The following is a 16,312-nucleotide window of genomic DNA, read 5'->3' on the forward strand; positions in this document are numbered from 1 at the left end:
CTCAACAGGCCGCCGGGATGCAGACTCAACACGGCACATCTCAGTGTCTTCAGGCCCCTCAGCCTCTGGTTCCAGAAGCCTGTATCCCCACAGCTTAACGGATACACTTAAAGATTTGGGAGACACCAGAGGGCTGGATGGGCTGGGTCTTCAGGCAGTTCCTTAGAGAATGATCCTTCCTGGTGCCATCGCTGTTCAGAATCTGTTCCTCTCCTTTGCAGAAACAGAAACCATGTTAATTCACCCCAGAGTTTTTCAGGCCTGGAGGACAGACACACTGTAACCAAATGTCAGAGACATTCCAAGCCAGGGTGTGAACGTATTTCAGCCACATTCGTAGTCGATTAGCATATTCTCATCTATGTAAAGCAGACTGCAGTGGAAATCAAGTACATTGGAAGATTGCTCCATGCATCAGTGATACAAATCAAATATCAATGACTATGATATCAGGCAATGATGGTCTTGGCCCATGTGGTTGGCCCCAGGGCAGACATGGAAACCCTGAGTTCTGGTCATAGCATGCTATTTTCTTAAGCAAGTTTACAATATTACGACACCTTTACAGAATAGTGTACAATACAAGGATACATGAGAGTTCTGTTTAATTTGTATCCTTGTTACCCTTACTGAACTTGAACTGAATATCCAAAAACCTTCCTCAGCCCTTCACTTACAAACCAACTCTTAAAGACACCTGTGCCTCACTCAGGAATCCTACAAACAGCCAACCACATCCTTTACAAAGTGGGTGTAGTAACTACTCCAGCCTTTTTTTTTTTTTTTCACTTAAATGAGACTAATAGGCAAAGATTATGATCCTCGTGCTATGTTCACGTTCGTTCCATTCACAAAGATCTCAACCAGCCGTCTACATTAGTACAAATCCCAGGTATTCCCACTATCTTTACTTTCTACGGGAGTCACTTACCCATTTTGTTAGCTGAAAGATTTGACCCTTGGAGGTGTTGTAACCTACCTAATCTGTCCCTGTTTCTGCACAAAACAACGCCTTCACAAAGGTGGGGCCTGACACCAGCAGACACGCCCGAACAGGGACTTGAACCCTGGACCCTCAGATTAAAAGTCTGATGCTCTACCGACTGAGCTACTCGGGCCCCTGCTGCAAGGTATTTCCTCCATGTCCTAGTGTGAAATAAGTGTTTTGTCCAGAGTGCAAATGTCTTCCTTTTTGTTCATTCATTTATTTATTATTTCTAACCCTTCCCTTTAAATTCTGTCCATGTTCCTTTTCCTTATTCCCAACCCTATCTTCACTCCTTTGAACATGGCTCCAGGCTATTTGTGGCCCCAGGTCACTGGGGAAAAGTAACTTACCAATCATCCACCAAAGACTGTCCTGTGGTTCATTTCTAGGTATGTGTTTATTCATGCCACCACTTAAAGCAGATTTGCCGTGGTCTTCACAACTTCACTATGATAACATAAAGTGGAAAATGTTAATGGACTTAAATTAGAATAAAGGAATAGAGGCAGAAAATTAAGAAAAAAGTATGCTCACTGTACATAGAGCCCTCCACCCTACCCACGTCTCCAGTTCAGCCGACGGTAAAGGGACGGCACCTTTTCAAGGGGTAAGAGGACACTTCTCCCGGGGGAAGTGTTGTCTAAACAGAGAATCAGAGGGTTGGTATAAGACGCTGGACAAAAATGTGGCTCCCGCATCCCAGGAAGAGGGAAGAGCACAGCACCTTCAAAGAACTGAAAGCAGACCTGAGGTGCTGGCAGGCAGGGCGGGTAGATGGTGGGGGAAGAAGGCAGGGACACACCCGAGAGGACAGGACAGGTCCTGAGGTTATGGCAGGAGTGTAGACTGGAGACCTCACCCCTGCAGCAGTGCCTAGGTACTGGGCATTTCAAGCAGGGAGAAACAACCTGATCAGAGATGATCCTGGAAAGCGTATGCTGGCTTCACATAAAGAATGGGCCAGAAGGGGGCAAGAGGTGATGGGGACCCACAGAGGCCGTGCAGATTTGGCCTGGTGGCTCTGAGGCAGTAGCAGAACGGTGCAGAGCACGTCCTAGGCCCAGGACTCCAACATGTTGTTCACCTGACTGCATTGAGGTCTCCTGGCAAAGGGGTGGGACCTGTGGGAAGGGCAGAGGCCCAGCCCCAACATCACAGCACAGAGAGCACAAGGATGGGCTTGAAAGATGAGAGGGAATGGATTCACAGGGAAGAAAGGACACAGCTTTGCCTGGCACATAGTAGAACCTCAGTAAACACCTGTTGAATATTTCCTACACAATAGGCTGAGAGGCTAAGGGTAAGACACTAAATTTCAATCGTGTTCATTTTGGTGTGAGTTGGGTGCTTATCTTGACTCTCGAAATATCACTTCAGTGTGTTCGCTTCTTGTCTCTCTGTGGGTGACTTAGAGTCCAGTAAACGTAAAAGAGCAGGAGAAGGGGACAATGTGGTGAGACTGGGGCAGAGTGGGTACGGATTCCCTGTCTTGTGGGATGTCCCTGGTGACCTAAGCAATTCCAGAAGAATGGTGAGAGAGGACCAATCGGTAATTAATAACAAAGGATTGCACCCCACGGTACACCCCCCCCCCCCCGACAGCCCTCCCTCCGCACCTCCTCTCTGGGCCCCAGAGCCAGTAGGTTTCTTGACCCTGGTGTTTTTGTAACAAAAACAATTGCCAAGCCTATCTGAAAGGCATTTAAATAATGTCCTGGCTGTGTCTGAAATTGGTATAAAAAACAACCGTTATAATTTTGGAGCATTTGGTTCTCGGTGGAAAGTCACTATTCGTAACTGAACGTCACGCGGCCCCGTTACATAGCAGTGAATTGTCCGTCAGTCTTATCAGGCGATTCCCGCGGTTAAAAACGCACACTTGTGGGAGAAAGGGATGGAGAAGGAAGGCAGACTCTTCCCCCACCCCATCCCCCGCATTGTCGTGGGGTTGGGGAAAAAAAGACGTGCCCCCTCTGAGGTTCGAACTCAGGACCTTCAGATTATGAGACTGACGCGCTGCCTACTGCGCTAAGGAGGCACCTGTTCACGTTTCTTGCGCACACTCCTACAAACACACCGCAGGACCCAGCTCCTGGGCGGGTCGGGGTCGCGGCTGCGCGGGACAGGGAGGGGCGGGGGTCACGCTGCGGCCGCCCCGGGGCACCTCGTCCGGGCGCGATCGGGGCTTGCGCTCCTTCCTTGGCGGCTGCTGCTGCTGCTGCTGCTGCTGCTTGTCCGCAGCGGCTCCGGGGCCGGACCCGGCCGGCGGGACTTGCTCGCTCCTGAGGCCGGGGGGCTCACTCTCTGTCGGCGCCTGGCTCCCGCGCGGGTGAAGATCGGACAACGCCAGGAAGGCGAGTGCGCGGGTCGAGCGCGCGACCTGGGGCGGACGGAGGGGGCGAGGGGCACGCGGGAGGGCGGGACCTGCGCGACCTTGAGGTCGGGGAAGCGCGGGCAGCCCGTACCCCCAGGGCGGTAGCGTGGCCGAGCGGTCTAAGGCGCTGGATTAAGGCTCCAGTCTCTTCGGGGGCGTGGGTTCGAATCCCACCGCTGCCAGGTTGCTTTTACTGCTCTGTCCACGTACCTGCCCGCTCCTTCACTCCCCGCTCTCGCCAGAGTCCCCCAACAGGGCATCGGCCCCCAGTCCATGATGACAGTGAGAGAGCCACACATCGGCTCTGCGGGCTGATGACCCCCCGATCTCGAGTACCCAACGTGTGGCACACCTCCACTTTACTGCTTTATTTTAGAAATACTTGGGCGCCTTCTTCTTGCGCTGCGTCCTCCCAGTGGCTCCCTCCGCTCCTGCGCGGTCCACTTGCTTCTGCCCTCAAGGTCTCGGCTTGGAAGGCCCTTTCCCCAGGAAGCCTTCCTTGATCTGTCCCTCCAGAATTCCAGCCAGTCAACGAAGGCACGTGAGGAACGGGAGTGAGGTTCCCTGCGCCGGTGCCTAGGAGGGGGACAAGCATTAGACACTTAATGGCCCCTGGATGACACAACTTCCGCAGAGAATGAGCTGAGTGACATTCTAGATCTGCTATCAGGACAAAGAATGTAATCGAACATACGACCGCACAAGGTACAGGGAAGGACGCGATTCCAACCTTTCAGGGGCTCACAGTGTCAGAGGAGAGACAAGGTGGGGAGGGACTTGTTAGAGTGAGTGCTTCTGTGTCTCATGAATCGAATACGCGGATTCATTAATTTATGAATGAACTTTTAAAACCCCAATGTGGTGAACACAGTAAAGGAGCAACGCAGCGCGCTGGGGAGGACGCAGCAGGCCCAGGCGTGGCCAGCCTTTCCGCGGCGGCTTCCCTCATTTGCGCCTGGTGTCTGGTGGCCCACTCCCGTGGGCACGCCCGGGGCTCTTGGTGGCACACTGTGGGCACTTGGTGGCCCACTCCTGTGCGCACGCCCCAGGCACGCTCCGCTGTCGCTCAATCGGTCTCTTGGTATTTACCAGAACTTTCGGAAACTTTTGCGTAGCTGTCTGCTTTTCCTCATGTGTCATAAGCTTCGTCAGATACACAACCACATTTCTCTTGCTTCCCCATGTCATGAAAACTAGGTACATGTTGGTGTTAAATTCCAATGAATAAATATATGAAAGAATAACTTGCTAATTTGTGAGGAGAGCAGGGTATACAGAGCTGAGGACCCAGCTCTGGCAGGGCCATGTGACCTGGATTGTGGGCGGCTGATTACACCACACTGACCTGATCTTTAGGGGTTCACTCTGCTACCAGGTAACTGCAAGCCATTCTTGTTTAGGTCACCAGGGACCAGCTTGTTTCTGGACTGTGGGGCCCAATCATCTCTCCCCTTCCCCAGGTAGCTCCCCCTCTGTGTCTTCATTTGTTTGCATCTGCCCTGCAGTATTTGTTAGCCACGCACGGGCAATCCAAGGAAAGGGTGCAGCCTTGTAATTCCACACTCAAAAATAAACCAACCCCTTGCCTTCTTTTCCAGGTCTTACCCACTGTCCTTTCCTAGGGAATAAATGTGCTAAGGTTGAAAAACCAGTTTGCCTATCCTCAGAATATTCTGGCATCCTTTTAAAACCAGTGGACACTTTCTTTTTCTTTAAGAAATAAGGATGTAGCTCGTCCAAAAAATAAAAATAAATAAATAAATAAATACAGGATGCCCCCTGAGCTGGGAAAAAAAGACGGAATTATTGGATCTAAGCTAGCTTAGACCATCTTTTAAAGACAGGGGACTCATGAAGAGGGAGAGTTATATGTGTGGACACTTACAAGAACTTTACAGTCACCTGGCCAAAAGTCCTTGGGTTTCACTGCTTCTCTCTACACCATATTTAATAAGCAGCTATTTTGTGACAGGTGCCTTGCTTGGCTGGAGATCGAGCAACAGGATGAATTACAGAAAATGACTCAGCGATTCTTTAGCAACTCAGCCTTGGGAGACTACCAGAGGCACATTGAGAACATGACCAATACTTAATATTTAGGTTGAGTAAAGAGTAATTTGTACCTGAATATTTCATGCTGTATATATGATCTCTTTGTTATGTGTTGTTCTTACAGTTACTAGGTAAATAATCATGGTATCTTAACAAAGTTAAGATTTTGAAAAATAAGTGAGTATGTCTAGCACGATCATGTCCTTCCTGTCTTGGTCACCAACGCCTGAGGACGCCTATGTAGGGGTCCACATGAACACTGGAGTGTCCACTGGGAGCCGTGACCTGGCCGGCACAAAAAACAAGCAAAACCAAACCAAATATGCATCAGTCATCCCCTTTAGGCTTCTCAGATTTAGCCTATGGAGGAATGGGAAAGGAAACCCTCCCGAAAGTCTAACCCTGGGCTATCCCTCTGAGCAGTCATGCTCGCATCCTTTCGTCTACACCTTCAAGCAACAAGAATTGATGAGACTTCTATGCCCTACCAGACTTGGGGCATCAAAGAGGAATGAGACCGGGTCCGACACTTAAGACATTTTGCAGTGGGAGGACACATGTTCAAATTCCGAGCCCATGATTACAGCTGAGCAGGGAGGTGCCAAGAAAGTCTAAGGTTGCTCCAAAGGCCTTGACAGGTATTTTGAATAAATAACTGAGGCTATAGAAAGGAGATGTTATATTTTCCTTTTCTCCCTTTTGAACTGTGAGATGAAAATCCAATTTATTTTTGCATGGATCAGAAATGAAGGCAAACTCAAAACCACCAGAAGTAAGAATATCCTTAGGACTCCATGCTTCCCCTGACATCGAGGGTAAGAAACCTGGGGGTTCGGCCCAGTGGAAGGTCAGTGCAAGCCCCCTCCCACCACCTGCCCCCCATCTGCCTCTCTTGTATTTGGCTTTTCCATCGCCTTCAGGCTGGAAAGTGTAGGAATTTTTCCATCCGCCAGAAAATGCCTTCATAAATTTAAGAAAGCAAGAAAGCAAGAAAGCAAGAAAGCAAGAAAGCAAGAAAGCAAGAAAGCAAGAAAGCAAGAAAGCAAGAAAGAAATTAGGAGGAAGAGGCAGAGCTTTTGTTTAAAGTGGTGCTTGATTCCTCAAAAAACTACCCTAGACCCAGCAATAGCACCACTAGGTATTTATCCTAAGGATACAGGAGTGCTGATTTGAAGGGGCACATACAGACACCCCAATGTTTATAGCAGCACCATCAACAATAGCCAAAGTATGGAAAGAGTCCAAATGTCCATCAACTGATGAATGAATAAAGAAGACGTGGTTTATATATACAATGAAATACTAGTTGGCAATGAGAAAGAATGAAATCCTGCCATTTGCAGCAACGTGGATGGAACTGGAGGACATTATGCTGAGTGAAATAAGTCAGGCAGAGAAAGACAGATATCATATGTTTTCATTCATATGTGAAATTTAAGAAACAAAACAGAGGAACATGGGGGAAGGGAAGGAAAAATAAGATAAAAACAGAGAGGGAGACCAACCATGAGAGACTCCTAAAAACAGAGAACAAACTGGGGTTACTGGAGAGGACGTGGGGGGAGGGGCTAGATGGGTGATGGGCATTAAGGAGGACACCTGTTGGGATGAGCACTAGGTGTGTATGTAAGGGATGAATTCCTGGGTTCTACTCATAAACTCTACGCTGGGTGCTAAGTAACTAGGATTTAAATCAAAACAAACAAAACTGGTGAAATGGTGTCTCATTTTCAATCGTTAGGACAAGGCCACAGGAGGAAGGTCTCAGATGGATGGTGCACAAGGTCTCTTTCACGTGGGGTTCCATGGTGTAATGGTTAGCACTCTGGACTCTGAATCCAGCGATCCGAGTTCAAATCTCGGTGGAACCTTCCTATTTCCGGTCCTTTTACATGACTTCACTCCCAGACCTGGACTTTTGCGTTGCTGCGTGGCCAGCCCAGGCACTCAGGGAAGGCCGTGCCCACCGAACAAAAAGCACGCCGAGGGCAGCGAGGTCGCGGGGACAGTAACCAGCACTGGGGAGTGGGTCAGGGGGTGGGCGGGAATGGGGGAGGGGAGAAGAGGGGAGGGGATTGTAAGCGGACAGACTTCACGGGACGCAGAAGGAAAGCACAGCTCAAACCGAGGACAAAAACGGGAGAAAAAAAAAGCATGTGTCAGAAGTGGGATTCGAACCCACGCCTCCACACGGAGACCAGAACCCTCGAACCGAGGAAGCGAAGCTTGAGTCTGGCGCCTTAGACCACTCGGCCATCCTGACACCCGGGGGTGCGCTCTGCGCGCGAACAGACTCTTTCGTCGTCTCCAGCGCGCGCCCCGTGCGCGCCCCCGGGGTTCAGTGCGCTGTGGGGTGGATCCCTGGAGGCGAGGAGCTGCGCCCCTTCCTCGGCGGGTCGGAAACTCCGAGCTCCGGTGCTTTGCTCACCGCCGAGGCTGCGATTGGGGTCCCTCCCCGCGCTCTGCCCTCCCTGCCCCGCGGGTACCCCAGGGCGCAGGACGCTGGCACCCGGAACGACCCCAACTGGCCCTGGAGAAGCCGTTCGTCTACCAGCAACGCAGAACCGGCGGAGCTCAGCGCGGGCGGGCGAGCGGGTGTAGACCCGGGGAGAACAGCGGCGGTCGGGGTAGACTGCAGCGGGGAGGGGCGGGGCGGGGAAGGTCCAGAACTGCTGGTGGCTTCGCGCGCGGACGCGGGAACCCGGCGCGGCAAGGAGGAGACGCGCCGCTGGGCTCTGGCGCCCCCTGCCCGCAGATCCCAGAGCCCGGGGACAATCCTCTTCTCCCAGAGCCCCGGGGACTTCCCTGTCCTCTCGGGGCCCCGGGGATGGTCCAGTTCTCCCAGAACCCCGGGGACGGTCCTGTCCTCCCAGAGCCCCGGGGACAGTCCTGTCCTCCCAGAACCCCGGGGATTTCCCTGTCCTCTCGGAGCCCCGGGGACGGTCCTGTCCTCCCAGAGCCCCGGAGACTGTCCTGTCCTCTCGGAGCCCCGGGGACGGTCCCAGAGCCCCGGAGACTGTCCTGTCCTCTCAGAGCCCCGGGGACGGTCCAGTTCTCCCAGAACCCTGGGGACTGTCCTGTCCTCCCAGAGCCCTGGGGGATGGTCCTCCCAGAGCCGCGAGGACAGTCCTCTCGGGGCCGCGGGGACGATCCTCCCAAAGCCTGGGGACTGTCCTTCCAGAGCCCCGGGGACTGTCCTCTGCGTCCGCCTGGGGCCGGGGCTGTGCTGTGCTGTGCTGGCATCACGGAACAGACCCAGACCCTTGACCCTCGGAGGCCCCGCACCCACGCGGCCAGGTCCCTACATCCACCTTCTCCACCCCAGGGATTCCGCAGCTGGGCTCGTAGTCCTCACTTCAAACAGGAACCATCAGATGTCTGTGAAAATATTTCTGGAATAAAGACAAAACCAATAGGCAGGAGGTGGGACGAGAACTAAGGCGAAAGAAACACCTTTGGGAAACTGGATTTTAAAACCGCAACTAAGTCCCGAGTGACGTAAGAAACAACATTCATGAAACACGGCGAGAAGGGGAGGCGGGAAAAAATTTAGTGCAGTGATTTCAAAGCAAGGTTGTGGAAAGCCCTGGAAGAGTGTGGTGCACGTGGAAAGCAGGAGAGGCTCCAGAGGGAAGTAAAAGGGTGTCTGCCAGCAGGTGTCAAAACCCTGGGTTGCTGAGGGAGGAAAGGAAAAGATGAAGGGAAGCAGATAAAAAGGAAACACAAGGTTCTTTTCCAGAACGCAAGACTGAAATCTGAGATAAAAAGGGACGCCCGAATGGCCTGGGTCCGGCGAGAGGAGAGCCCACAGCACAGAGCAGCATCACTAAGTACAGCAGCGTCCTCCTGTCCCACCACCGCTGGGCCTGGGCGGTGGCTGGACGTCGCCCCCTGATGCCTTAACTATTACTGCTCTCACCGGCAGCCACAAAGGGGGTGAGGGGGCTGGAAACCATACACTGAGACAGGAGACTTTTAAATTTGGGGGGGAAAGTCTGAGGACACTTCTTGGCTTGTAACCCTTCGGTCTCTTGCCTGGCTCCCTAAAATCCCTCTCTTTTCAAAACTGTTAAGTTGTCTCTACTGTATTATCTGCCTACAAAATAACAGATGCTTGCAGTCAAAATAAAACACACATCGCAGAAAAATGGAAGTTAGAAAGCAGACATCAGTCAGCATCTATGCCTCCTTCCAGTCCTGCTGACACATCACACCCTTATTATTTGGGGTTAAATTTCCCTGCGTATTTCTTTAGTGTGTGCACGTGTGTGCTATTGTCTTATAAAAAATTAATTCATTCCACACAATGTACCACAACTTCTTTCTAACATAACAACTACCAGGGATGTCTTTCCATGTCGGTACACACATGCTTTTTAACGACAGAATAACATCGAGCATGCACCGTAATTTTTAAACTAATACATTTTTGATGATTTTTTTTCTGTGCTACTTTCTTTTTAACTATTTTGGTTCTCCCTTTCTCACTAGACCAAAAAAACACAAACAAACAAGCTAGATTTGAGTCATAAAATAAATCTGAAAATAGCAAGATACATGCTGTCTTAGAACGGAAGTGTTCAGACTCTGAGGAATGCGCAAACTGTTATCTCCGAATGAAATATCTCAGGCTTCTTTTACTGTTAGAAGAGATTCCAGAGCCTGTTTGTAAATGGACCAGTATCTCTCAAAATCAAAGTGTAAATTTCTGGAACAAAACTCACTCCTTTATTCAGGCAAAACCATCACTGAAGTTTGAAGTTTAGAATAGAATACCTATTTCTCTGTGCTGAAAGGGTGCTTGACATCCTTGAGAATTCATTCGTGTCCTTAATACAACTTTTTTTAATTTGCCTTGGATAAGGAAGGTGTGCACGTGGTACAAAACTCAAAAGCTACAGAGGACTTTTCACCCCAACGCAGAAATGCCCCCAGATTCCTGGGAGTCTGATCATTTCTCTGCAGGGATTTTTGTGGGCCTGGCCAGCCCCCCACCGTGCTGTTTGCACCCCTCCTGGCCCCTCTACATCAGCATGAGGGCAAAGGACAGAAGGCGAAGAGGGCCGTTCCTCATGTGTCACTTTTACACGCTGCCCTGAAGTGCTCACCCAAGATGAGTGGTGGCAGTGCAGTACCGGACTTGAGTCACTTGGAATATTTCTGTTTTCCTCACCTTGTGTTCACGGTCATTGTGCAGTAAGGAATCTGGCCTCACCTAAGGAGAGGTCTGGTCCTCATCTTCTCCTGGAAGTAAGCTGTAAACATATGAGGTTCCCCTAGGGACAGCAGCCCCTGTGGTCCCTGTGGGCCCCTCCCAGCACCTGCGACAGACAGACAGACAGCGTGTGCCGCCCAGACTCAGCCCATGGCCCACACACTCCTTGGGTTCTCTGCACAGGCACTCCTGGTTTCGGGATGCGGAAAGGTGTTGGAAAATGAAGACACAAGGACAAGACAGGCCCAGGGAGGGTTTGGCCGCAGCCACGTTTCACGTGCTATTTGGAGTGACTTCAGAGAGATGGGTGAAAGGCAAGAGGTTTCATAAAACTCTGAAATCGGGTCACAGACCTTGCTAACTCAGGGCTGGTGACAGAAACTGCCAACAGCCATTTTCACCTTCCTCCTTCTTTGCCTAGGAACCCAGATGTTTATGTTGGGTCAGCAAATGTGCCCAGGAAACACTGCACGTCCCAGCCTCCTTTTGCAGGTGCCCAAGACATTTCAGTGAAAGTTGCTGTGGAGAAGAGCATTGGGAGTAGGATCCTCGAAGACCCTGTGATGATTTGTCTCAGTTTATCTGGGATGATGTGATGCGGTGTTGGGGTCTGGGAGCAAATAGTCAAGAAAGAATCTTGAGCCATTTTCGGTACAAAAAGGTGGTTTACGAAAGCACGAGGACAGGACCCGTGGGCGGTTGGGGGGTTGTGAGGAGTGACAGGTTACATACCCTCAGGTTGGGAGGGGGTCAGGGACAGCGTAAGTCTGTAAGGAATTTGGGAGCAAGGTTCCCAGGGCCTTGAGGGGCTAGCTGCTGTTAGGTCACTGACTACAGTGGAGCGAAACCTGGGTCCTGAGACCCTCCCGCTGTGTATCAGCGGCCATAAGCCTGGAGGATGATTGCAGGCATATACCTTGGGGGGGGGGGAGGTAAAGGAGGTTCGCAACGGAATTTTATATGTCAAAGTGGATGTTGGCTGATGTCCAGCTAAGGTTGCCTTTTGCCTCCAGCAAAGTAGGAACCTGGGGGCCGCTGAGCTTCCAGAGGAAGGTGGCTGTTTCAAGTACTTGTCTATGGGCTGCAATTGTAAGGAAGTTTAATTTTTCTGCACGTCTTTTGCCTTTGTTCTCCACATCCTGGGACACTTCCTATTTGAATAATGCTTTGTGCAGGTTTTTGTGTCAATGTAAGTTTTCATTTCTCTGAGATAAATTCGCAATAACAGACACATTTGAGACTCCAAACTGTAGCAGCCATTTGGTTCCCTCATAGGGGAGGCGCCCCCTGACTGCTCCGTATAAAATAACACCCCCATCACTGCTCCCTCCGTATCCTGACTCCTTTTTCATGGCATCTTCCACACGCTGCATTTATTTCTTGGTTTGCTTTTTGTCCATCTTTCTTTCTAGAAGGCAACTCTGAGCACAGAACTTTATTTTGTTCCCTGCAGTATCCTGGAATCTGGAAGTCAGGCACATCCTGGCCACTCAACAAATATTTGTTGAATGAATGAATGAATGAATGAATGAGTGAATGAATGAATGAATCCCAGACATCTTTCCATATTCGTGTACTAAGATGTAACTCATTCCTTTGGGTACCTACATAGTATTCCATGGCGGGTGTGCATTCAGTGTCTTCCATCAACCCATCCCCTCACGAAGCCTATTTATGTCGGTTCCAATGTTTTACAAACCCAAACAATGTTCGAATTACAGTCCTTATACAATCCATCATCTCTGTGCAGAGGGGGCAGAAGTGGACTGGATGGTTCAAAGAGTATGTGTATTAAGATTTTTTTAGCCATTGCCAAATTGTTCTCAACAATGTTCTCCCAGCTTACAACCTGCGTGGTCCTAGAATGCCTCATTCTCACCAATAACCAGTATTGCAGTTTTCTAATCTCTACTAATCTCATAGATACAAAGCATCACATTTTATCTCATTAACTTTGAGTGAGCTGAACTTTTCACATGTTTATTAACCAGTTGTTCTTCTTCCTACACTGTCTTCTCAGCGTTTTCTTTTTGTCTCTTCTTACTTATATTTGTGAAAGTATTTTCTCTCTCAAGGAAATTCATCCTTTGTGTTATTTGCTAAAAGTACTTTTTCCTAATTTTCCTTCATTATTTGACTATTTGCTTGAGAGGAGGGGGAGGGGCAGAAAGGGAGACAGAATCTCAAGCAGGCTCTGCGCTGTCAGCACAGAGCGCGACCTTGGGACTCAAACCCACAGACTGGAAGGTCATGACCTGAGTTGAGATCAAGAGTCAGACACTTAACTGACCGAGCCACCCGGGGGCCCTGATTGCTCAGCTGTTTAAAGGTACTTTCCTGGGGGTGCCTGGGTGGCTCAGTCGGTTAAGCGTCCAACTTCAGCTCAGGTCACGATCTCGCGGTCCGCGAGTTTGAGCCCCTCGTTGGGCTCTGGGGTGATGGCTCAGAGCCTGGAGCCTGCTTCCGATTCTGTGTCTCCCTCTCTCTCTGCCCCTCCCCCATTCATGCTGTGTCTCTCTCTGTCTCAAAAATAAATAAACGTTAAATAAATAAATAAAGGTACTTTCCTGTACAGAAGTCAGTCGATTTTTACTTTTATGTAACCAAATGTATCCATTTGATGGATGGCTTCTGGGTCTGTGGTCCTATTTAGAAAGACCTTCTTCTAGACAACATTTTTTTAAAATCTTTTTTTTTAAAAGAGCTTTTATTGATTTGTTTTTTTAAATTTAAATCCTTCACTGATCTCAAATATACTTTGGTGTAAGAAGATGAGATTTTTCCCCCAAACAGGATCATTTGTTGAAGGTAGGACACCAGTCTGAACTTTCCCTTTTATCCAAACTGAACTCTTATTCTGATTTGGGTCCACAGGCCAGCTTCTATTCTGTCCCATTGATCTGGCCATCTATTCCTTAATTATCCTAGCCTTGTGTTTCTCCTGACTGGTCTTTATTTTTATTTTCCAGACTAACTTTGGTGTCACATGCTGAAGGCAGATAAGAGGAGCGGAGGAAGCAGAAATACCTTAGGCATCACCAGGCCCTACTCAGTTTGGAGCCCAGAGAAAGAGCAATCCAAGAAGGGAAGGGGTCAACCCTGTCAAATGCCTCAAAACCTGTAAGGTAAAGACTGAGGTGTCCTCTGGGTTTAGCTAATATTAGGAGCTCATATTTAGCAGCTAGATTGAGTAAAGAGAGTAGGTAGGAATTTATTTTAAAATAAAATAGCTTAGGGGCACCCAGGTGGTTCAGTCTAATAAGCATCTGACTCTTGATTTCGTGCTCAGGTCAGGATGTCACAGTTCATGAGTTTGAGCCCCCACATCTGGCTCTGTGCTGACTGGTCCTCCCCTGCTGGCTCCTGCTTGCGAGCATGATCTCTCTCTCTCTCTCTCTCTCTCTCTCTCTCTCTCTGTCCCTCTTTCCCTCAAAATAGAGAAAAAAAGAAAAATAAATTGTTTATTAATAAAAACTGTATATTATTAGTTAGGGTTGGTTTTAGTTGCATATGCAGACAATCCAAGTAAGTGGCTTAAATAAGACAGTGGCTTTAGCGGACCATGAAGCCTGCTGCAGACACTCTGCAGTGTGTAAGGACCCAGGCTTAGTGGCCTTCCCACTGCACCCCCCTAGTCGGCTTCTGGTGTTCCAGATTGCTTCCTGGTCCGGGACAGCCGCTCAAGCTCCTATCATCTCGTGCACATTCCAGGCTGGAAGAAGGAAGGACAAAGGTTAATCCCAGGGTCACAGGGCAGTTCGTTAGGCTCTAAGGGGAAGCCTGGAGGCCAGCACGGAAGAGGCCATGCCCAGCTGTGGGGAGGGTCAGAGGCCTGTCTGCCCCAGAAGCCCCAGGTGGCACGCCAGGACAGGACGCTCCTGGTCAAATAAGGAAGGGAGCCCCCAAACCCTGCTTCCAAGAATCCCCGCCCCAAGCAAGGGATTCTCCACAGCCTTGTTAACAACTGTCAATAAAAGGCAGAAACCCAACCCCAGGGCGTGCAGCTAACAGGCTTGCACCCTGTGTCCTCTGGCTCTCTCCCTGCAGGCAGCTCTCTCCATCCATCCCTGTCTCCGGCTCTCCCAACTCTGTCTTCAATAAACTTTCCTGCTGTGTTGCTCGTCCACTGTGTTGCCTCTGCGCTTGAATTCTTTCTCCCGATGAGACCAAGAACCTTTGGTGACATCTTTGGGCCGGGGCCTGGAGTCTCCCCGGTTCACCTGATAACAACATATCCATAACCAGTTGGACAAGGTAACACACTGCCTTCAGGAGGTACTTTCGCACAGGCAGCAAAGGGCCCAGGAAGTGTCTTTTATTGAGCATATTGCTATCTGGAATAAAACTGGAAGGTACCAGTGGAGACTGGCTGTAAAATATTATTCTGTTCAGACAGAAAGGCACTTATTAAAATAAATATGTGTCCCAGAGCCCCAAACTGGAGACCAGGAAGTCAGTTTCTTCTGCAGAGATATTTTTACAATCTTTAGTTTTCAACACTTAAAAGTCATGAAAGTTTCGTATAAAACTCTAGATTCCTGCCTTCTCTTGAGCTAAAACTTTGGCAGTAAGCTGGGCCTGCATTTTCAACGGCAATCTTTGGTGAGAGAGGAGAGTATCTCCTCTCTTGGAAGGGACATCTGTCCTACAGTTAGTCACTGTCCGCATTTTGCCTTTTGGTTCCTGGTCTGGGCTGCCTAGTAAATTCCCCTCTTGCCTCTGGGCGCCTGGGTGGCTCAGTCCTTTAGGCCTCTGACTCTTGGTTTCAGCTCAGGTCATGGTCTTGTGGTTTATGGGATGGAGCCCCACGTCCGGCTCTGTGCTGAGCATGGGGCCTGCTTAAGATGGTCTCTCTCTGCACCCCCCCCAACTCACACTCTCTCTCCTTTCTTTCTCTCTCCAAATAAAATAATTTTCTTAAAAATCTCCCTCTTGCCTCTAATAGGCATGTGTGTTTGAACACTGGTCACTTTACAACGGAATAAATAACAAATTATTTTCAGTCTGATTAGAGCAAGTCGAAATAGAGAGCATAGACAGTCTGGAGAGGACTCTCCTCTTTGAAGTACCTTAGTGTCTGGTATCAGTTTCCTATTTATGAAGTATGTTGGGCTGTGTGAGGGCTAAAGTCACTTCCTACTTTAAAAGTGTGCTTAGGGGGTAAAATGGGGAAACATTGGGCGGGGGGATGAAAAAAGAAACAAAGAAAAAAGTATGTCCTGCTTTAGAACTTTGATAGAGAGGTGAGGGTTCCAGGCAAGGGAGTTGAAGTCTCCGCCTAGACAACAGCCAAGTGCTCAGAATCTGAGGTTCCGCGTGAACGTGGGAGACTCACAGGGGAAGAGAGCCGTCAGTGTGCTGTTTGCTTAGGTTACACTCTGAGGAGGGGTAGGATCGGTGAGCAGGCCTGCAGAGGGCTGTGGTGGGCACCGCCTAAGCCCTAAGAAGCTGGGTTGGGGTTGTGGCTTCCTGAGAGGACAGTGAAGGTGTTAGTCTGTGGTGGAGGCCAGAGCGCTCCCTGGAACCTGGTGCTCAACGGTGTGGACAATGTCTGGGAGGCAAAAAAAAAAAAAAAAAAAAAAAAAAAGGGTAGCTTTGAAGATTTGAGTGAGAAGTGACAGAATGAAAGGGGCATTTGGGGGCTTTACTAAGGAGGAGTCTCATCCTGGCAGTGTCAGTAGGG

The 16,312-nt window shown here is 49.6% G+C and overlaps 5 non-coding genes across 5 annotated transcripts; 2 read left to right on the forward strand and 3 right to left on the reverse strand.

Moving 5' to 3' along the window:
* Positions 1–1,045: 1,045 nt before the first annotated feature.
* On the reverse strand, positions 1,046–1,118 carry TRNAK-UUU. Its single transcript has one exon. It is a non-coding gene; the product is annotated as a tRNA-Lys (tRNA).
* A 1,835-nt stretch (positions 1,119–2,953) lies between these two features.
* On the reverse strand, positions 2,954–3,026 carry TRNAM-CAU. The gene has a single exon. It is a non-coding gene; the product is annotated as a tRNA-Met (tRNA).
* A 436-nt stretch (positions 3,027–3,462) lies between these two features.
* On the forward strand, positions 3,463–3,544 carry TRNAL-AAG. Its single transcript has one exon. It is a non-coding gene; the product is annotated as a tRNA-Leu (tRNA).
* Positions 3,545–7,213: 3,669 nt separating this feature from the next.
* Positions 7,214–7,285, forward strand: TRNAQ-CUG. The gene has a single exon. It is a non-coding gene; the product is annotated as a tRNA-Gln (tRNA).
* Positions 7,286–7,571: 286 nt separating this feature from the next.
* On the reverse strand, positions 7,572–7,677 carry TRNAL-CAA. The gene is made up of 2 exons: positions 7,640–7,677; positions 7,572–7,617 (listed from the first exon to the last, which is right to left on the reverse strand). It is a non-coding gene; the product is annotated as a tRNA-Leu (tRNA).
* Positions 7,678–16,312: the final 8,635 nt, after the last annotated feature.

Source organism: Felis catus, chromosome B2, assembly GCF_018350175.1.
Source record: "Felis catus isolate Fca126 chromosome B2, F.catus_Fca126_mat1.0, whole genome shotgun sequence".
Lineage (NCBI taxonomy): Eukaryota > Metazoa > Chordata > Mammalia > Carnivora > Felidae > Felis > Felis catus.